This window comes from Ixodes scapularis, unplaced genomic scaffold, assembly GCF_016920785.2.
Source record: "Ixodes scapularis isolate PalLabHiFi unplaced genomic scaffold, ASM1692078v2 PGA_scaffold5__190_contigs__length_132052651, whole genome shotgun sequence".
NCBI lineage: Eukaryota > Metazoa > Arthropoda > Arachnida > Ixodida > Ixodidae > Ixodes > Ixodes scapularis.
The window spans coordinates 95,657,632-95,664,828 of NW_024609880.1; positions in this window are offsets into that span (position 1 = coordinate 95,657,632).

Here is a 7,197-nt window from a genome sequence, read left to right on the forward strand (position 1 = left end):
GGCCTAAAGAGAAGTTCCATCTTGCAAGGCTTGATCTATGATTCAGGGCATTTTCAACCTACGGCATATGTAGAGAATGAAAGTGCCTACCAGGTGAACAGAAACAGTATGTTATCCGAACATGTAGGGCAACGCAAAGCCGTACATGTAGAGAGTTTGGTCAATGGGAGGCGCTGGCAGAGTCAGGGCGTGCGGCAGAGTCGGAAAGAGGGCTTGGCATGCTCTCTTGACCAACCAGAAGCCGGAAAGAATCCCCTAGCGGTGGTAGCAGCAAACAGTTCTGATCAAAAGTCTATGTTCGTATATGGTTTTAATAAGCGCGTAAAAGTGAAGTGTAGTAACTCTTCGTGGTTGAAAATAGGGTGCACGTGTTGTTTTGATCATGATCATGCAGAAAGATGTAAGAAACGAATGCGCCGCGAAACTCTGTTTTGCGCGGACAGAGTGTGACCGTTCGGACGGCAGATTCCCGGCCCTGGGTGCTTGGCGTAAGGATTATGTCGATCGTTCCGCTAGTCGCACTCTTACACCATCTTTTTGGATTAACGTGATTGAAACATCACGTGTACCATATTTTCAGCCATTGAGAGTTACTCCAATGCAGTTATCAGGTTTGTTTCTTGCGACCACCGCCAAGGTATTATTTCCGGGTTCTGGTTGGTCACATTCAAATTTCTGAAGACGCCCTGGAACACGCCCAGTCCGCTTTCGGCCAATGGCGCCTCCTCATTTGTCTCCTATACTTCCCAACGAATGGCCAAACTCTCTACATTTAAGGCTCTGGGGCAACGCACAGTAGTCGAGTATACAGTAAACTCTCACTTGAGCGAACGTCAGTTTAAAAAATATTTCGGCACACTGGAAATATTGCACACGTCGACACACGGGAAATACCGCAAAAAAATAAAGCAGACACTGTCACGACTTTGCAAGGTAAAACCGGAGAGGCGAAGAGCGGAAGAATAGACCCCTTGCAAAACGTACAGCGCCACGGCGGCAGGGAATTTCGGGAACCCTCGGTAAAAATCACGCGCTTTCTCGTTGCACCTTTGCGACTGCCCACGTGTCCCGGCAGCTACCGCCAGCAGCCGTTGCAGCCATCCCGCCCATCCGCCAAGTCGTTTGTCATTGGCGGCGTACTGTATCTGTAACAGCGTAAAGGCATCGCGACAGGTGAGCTTATTTGAATACGTTATTCGTCGTAACTGAAGTGTCACCGAATCCACTTATTTTGCACCGCAAGCAAGCAAGCAAAACTTTACTTTGTGTAAGGGCCTACGTCCTGGTCCGGACGGTCCGTCCGACGCACGTCTCGCGGATGGATTCCGCAAGGGGACTAAAGTGATTAATTAGTGCTTCTAGTGCGGTGGGTATGTCGGTGCGCATGGGTAGAGCCAGCCATTCCTCCCAAGAAATGATGTCTGAGAGGGTTGGGGGAAGGGTGGGTGGGTTACGAGACCAGTAGGTATGAGGGATGGAAGGGTATTCTCCGCATTTTGGGCAGGTGGGGGAGTCGGGTCGTTTGTAGATGTGGTGGAAGATGTAGTGCGATGAAAGAGAGTTGGTCTGGGCTTGCCTGACGAGGGAGGATTGTTGCCTAGACATGGTCTTTGGAGGGTGAGGGTAAATGGTCCGCTCTTCAGGTTGTTCTTTTAACCTCGACTTCCGCAGGGCTCTGCGAGCGTTCCTTGTTGCGCCTACTGAGTAGATAGCTGGCCATGACGAGACGGGACCCGGGGAGTTCTCGAGGGTGAGACGATGGGCTGTCTCATTACCCTCCACGCATTGGTGGCCAGGCGTCCATACGAGGCGGAACTTTTTGTCCGGGTAGCAAACATGTATTTCACAGATTAGGTTATCCGTTTTAAGTGTAAGGTGTTGTCGATGTAGTTTCGTATTCTTCCAAATTGTCGATCGTTGGGGGTTCTGTGAAGGTTTCGGAGTAATGTATATTAGTGCGTGTGTTAAAGGGCAACTCCGCTTCATTTCCGATATTTAGAAAACTATGTAGCCCTCTTCAGTATCATATAGGAAGACCCCAAGTCAAATATTACGATCTAATTCCGTCTATATATTTATTAAACTGGCCAGCAAACCTTCAAGTGAGCCAACTGGCCGAAATCTGCCAACTCTAGCATGCGGCGGGAGGCGCAATCATCAGCGCAGTCAATGCCAAGTAAAAAAAGGTTTGTGTTGAGTCTAGACACTGCTGCAAGATTGCCGAGCCAGGAAACCTAAACCGAGCCACCACTAAATGTGTTCCGTTTCAAAATGGCCTAATTGGCGAGACTGAACTGCCACCAAATGTGTTCCATTGTACAGCACCAAAGTACATCACCAGACATGAGCGTCAAAAAATATACTTACAATGGCTAGCGACGCCTCATAAAAGCCATGCGATGACCCTCTGCTTGGCCAGTTAAGCCACACGCAGTGCCGTGCAGGGTACAGGACGGCATCCATGAGCCGGCCGGTGCGTCGACCCAGGGTCCCGCCCATAGTGTTCCGCTGCTGCCTTGAACAAGGTGAAAGCCAGCTCATTGATGTCATGGTCCTCGGGACCTGTGGTGTGTAACCATCGTGTTTAAGTTTTACAGTCACTGACCAATATTTCGGAACATGAAGGGGTCGCACAAAGCTCAGAATAATCGAACAGTCCAGAAAAATGAATTTAGCCTAAAAATCACTTTATTGCAATTTTAAGCGCAAAGTTGCTGCAGAAAGTAATTGATACAATAGGTTTGTGATAATTCAAACTGATATTTCGTACTTCCGGTTCATTCAAACAGACTTGAAAATTTTGGTTGTCCCGCTATGTTTTTAATGTATTTATAAGCCACTTAATTCAAACGGCGTTTTCGCTTAAAGGGCCCATGAGACAAATTTTGGCTGGAATAAATCAATTTATATTGGGATTTTACTAATAACACATCGTTCAGTGGGCCAAAAGAAAAAAAGGTAGAAAGTCAAAAGCCTGACTTTCGGTACGAAAATTCGAAAACACAAGGGTCTATTTCGTAACTCCTTTCCTTCATTATCTCTCTGCCTTTTCACTGTGATACATCCGCTGTCCTTGTAGCGCGTTGCAAAGCCCCCCCCCCCCCCCCCCCCCCCCCAGCGCGTCACCAGGTCCAAACGCACGTCACACGGCACCGGACCTCACTTAATCCCTTCACCCCTAAGCTGACATTGTGGTGGAAGCTACGTGCTTGCCGGACAATCAGCCGCCTCCCTTTCATCACCTGACCTCATTCTCTGCGCGTGGGTATGCGCGAGAGAGCGTGATCACGTGGCAAAAATGTGGCTGGCCCAACGAGCACGTAGCTTCCGCAGCACTGTCAGCTTTGGGGTGATTGAGGTGGGGAAAGCAACTTTTGTCTGAATTTTGAGCGACGGGCTAATCTTTTAGGGGGACAATGACTGTGTCTCAAACGAGAGTCCGAGCAAGAGGGGACTGCCCCGTTTCCATCTTCTTTAACTGTTTGGTAGAATGCGCGATTTATGAGTTGAAGAGGAAAGCTAAACAGGAAAAAGTTGGAAAAGCGTTTCATGACTCCTTTAATTCATACTTTTGTACTCGCAGCCCTGTTGAGTATGCTTCCCTCCGAGCACCGGTGCACCGCAGAGAAGCAATACCTGCGGAGCGTGCTTTCATGAGTGTTCTTTCTCCGCAGTGCACCGGTGCTCATAAAGAAGCACACTCAACGGGGCTCAAGCGGGCACACATTAGCAGAAAACAGCGTTCACATTATGTGCTTCAAGACTAGCAATGATGACCAAGACGACATCGAGGATGAAGACCAGCTCACTGGCATCATGCTTTCTGGCCTTGAAGCACATAATGTGAACGCCGAGCAGGCGGAATATGCTAGTCTTGACGATGATGTGTGTGTTTGTCGTGATGACTCATTAGAGGACATAGTACAGGAAGTAATGCCAGCACAGTGCAGCAGTGAGAGTGAAGATGACAATGAAGAAAGGGATGACTTGCTACCAACTGTCACAGCCATAGCTTTGAGCACATCGCTCAGCTCCGGAAGTTTCTGTCTGCAAAGGAAGAGTCCCGTAAAGAGCTACTTGCATTGGCTGGTATTGAAAATTTTGAGATTGTATGTGCTGACTAAACAGTCCACAATCGACAAATTTTTTGCCGGATGAACAAACTCAATGTCACAGCTCTTTCACTAATGTGTTATGCCTGTACTTGCTTATAATTAGGCCTATGTAGAGGAAACTGGCAAAAATCTGCTTTGTATGAGTAGCTATCCATGTAACAAATCATAATGCTGTCCAGTATCATATTTGGATGAATTTCTGATAATTCAAACTAAAATCTGTGACTTCCTGGAGTTTGAATGAGTGAGACTCTACTGTAGTTTGCTGTACGGCATTTCGCATTCAGCGAGTCATTTTGTCACTGTACACAGACGAAAGCATAAAAGCGTTCGGACAAGTTACGCATTCACGGCTGCATGATGCTGGCAACTGTAGGGTCAGTCGTTAGACTTTGCCCTTGGTGAAAGAGTCCTGTTTGTAACACTGTGCCGCTGGAGCAAATGCACAGATTGATTGCTACTTGGCGATACAACCGCTGCCTTCTCACGTCGACACATGGGAAATACCGCAAACAAAAGCAGACACCGTCACAACTTCGTAAGGTGAAACCGGAGAGGTCAAGAGCGGAAGAACTGCTTGAGTGTTGACGTGCTATGTCGCATCAACAGCAGAGGCCTGCCATTAAAAAAAAAATATACTAGTTTGCAGTTTCTTTGCTGGATGTGACGTCACGACAACTGACGGCAGCGATTGGCTGGCAGAGTGATGTAGATTCTTTTGGGGGGAATTTGCCACTGAATTCATAACCTGACATCAAATGTAGTTTCTAAACATGGCAGATATAATCGGGCCAGTTTCCGTCCACAATGCTGCCACCTAGTCTGTCGCACAGATTATTTCCGTTGCTAAGGGGCAATTGGGGCTTTATGTAAACATAGGCTGGACATGCGTGTAGGAAAAATAATATGAATGACCGACCAGATCATTGACTCTTCCAACATATTGCAAAAAAACAAAAAAAAAAACGACAAGTCAACATTTTTTTTGTTTTTTCTTCATTTAGTGGCTGTCGTGTAACATCGAAGTATAAGTACCAAGTAAAATAAAACTAAAGAAAAAGTACATAACGTAAGGTGTACATGAACTCTATAGATATAATACCAGTCCCAATGGTTTAGCAAAGAAGCCAGTCTTCTCAGAAAACCCCCTCTCTCACTGGAGTCCGTTTTCTAATATTTGAATCTTAAAAAGAAGTTGCCCCGAAAAAGCGGCAGAAAATGCACAAAACAAAGTGACAGTGCCTAAAAAGGTCACACCTGCCTTTTCACATGGCTCTCGGAACTACATGCAGTGCAGGATGCAGAACGGTACCCATGGGCTAGCTGCAGTTGTAACCCAGTGCTTGTAGTATATCGCAGCTGCTTGGAAGGGAGAGGGGCCACCTCCTTCATGCCGTGGTACTGGGAAAAGCAATACCAATTAGCCGCAGGCGTCGAGCACCTTGTATTTCTGTGCATCCACAAAGCATTTCTGGGACAGCAACGACAGAAAACTTCAGTAACACAGTGAACAAAAAAGAGACCAAAAGAGTAGGCATGCAGGCGAGCATGAATTGTAGACACAGCTAAAACTCGAGGCACAAGGAAGCAGAAAGAGGGCACATGAAGAGGCCTTTCGACTTCCTTACATGTCGGGCTTGAGTCTCGTACCGGGTAGTAAGAAGCAACAATACTGGTTCCCTGGCCTTTCCTGTCTCAACAAGCCTTGAAACAAAGATATCCTACTCGTCATTCATCTCGTTTTCTCTTCTCGGGCGGATTAAAGTGCACGCTGCGGCAGTAAACTGCCTCGAAGGGGTCAAGTCACACTTCTAAGAGAATGATTGGCGAGCAACTTCTCCATTGTGTACTACGTGCACTCCATGTTTTAAAGGGGTACTCCGGCATTTTCTTCATTGTCCCCGATTTGCCTAAGAACTTGCTAAGCACATCAACAAACATCGCTGAAATAGTAACCGAAATATCTGGCCGAAATAGCTTTTTTTCGCAAAGTTACAGAATTTACAATTTTGGTCACCATTCTGTTTTTCAAAGTGGAAAGCTCTACCGGCAACATTGAAATTGAGACGTCATGGGAAGGCAAAGGTTCACTCTTAGGGCTGTAGACTTTGTTCACAACTGATCACAAACAGTTTCATTGTGTCAAAAGAATGCTTTGGAAGGTCGCCCCAAATCCCATCCAGCAGCACGAAACAAATGCTCGGCATAGTTCATTTCTACACAGCCGCTCGAACCGTGAGCCTGTCATCCCGCGACGCAAGGACGTAACTAGAAGGGGTTCATGGAGCCCGGCCCCGCCCGGCCCGCCGCTGCCGCCCCCCGCCCCCAAAACAAAATCCTGGCTATGTTCCTGCGTGACGTCACGGCAATGAAAAGCACAAGTATATTTCAATCTTGGATTGGCATTATACACGACAGTGGTAGGAACATTACTTGTGTCGAGCTAGAGAAGCCATATTGGGGGCTACCCCAGCTACGTCCACACTGGCTTTCATGGCAGTTATGTGCGATGCAGACAGCTTTCACTATTTCAACCGAGTGCCTAGGCAAACAGAAGCAGCCACATAAGACAATCAGGAAAAGACGCCGAGTTGTACAGGCTAAGGAGGAAGGTCATAGTGCAGCGAGCTATCTAGTCCAGGCTATTCCTCTGAGAAATGCAGTCGGTGGAAATGTAGGTGAGTTATTCCCGCCATCAATTTAGGTAACTAATGCAAGCATTACACTATTTTGCATATTTCTCTACTGCAATGCTAGTCATCCGCAGCAGAAACAACGCCCCAAACTAAAAAGAATTCTCGTTACATTGTTAACACAGACATCAAGTCCGTAAGCGAGCTGGAGTTCATCAAAGCACAACCGAGAATCTCTCGGAAGTACTAGGTTCCTTTTCAGTAGTTATTGAATGAAAACACAGTGCAGTGGTGATTACCATCAGCACAGCCTTGCCACTGGCACTGCTGTCCCTTGGGTGGCACATGCACGACATGGCCTACAAGCCACATATATCCCTAAAAGAAAGCTGCATAGGATGCACTTACCGTGGCTAGCGTCGCCACCCAGCAAGCTTGCACAAACCCTC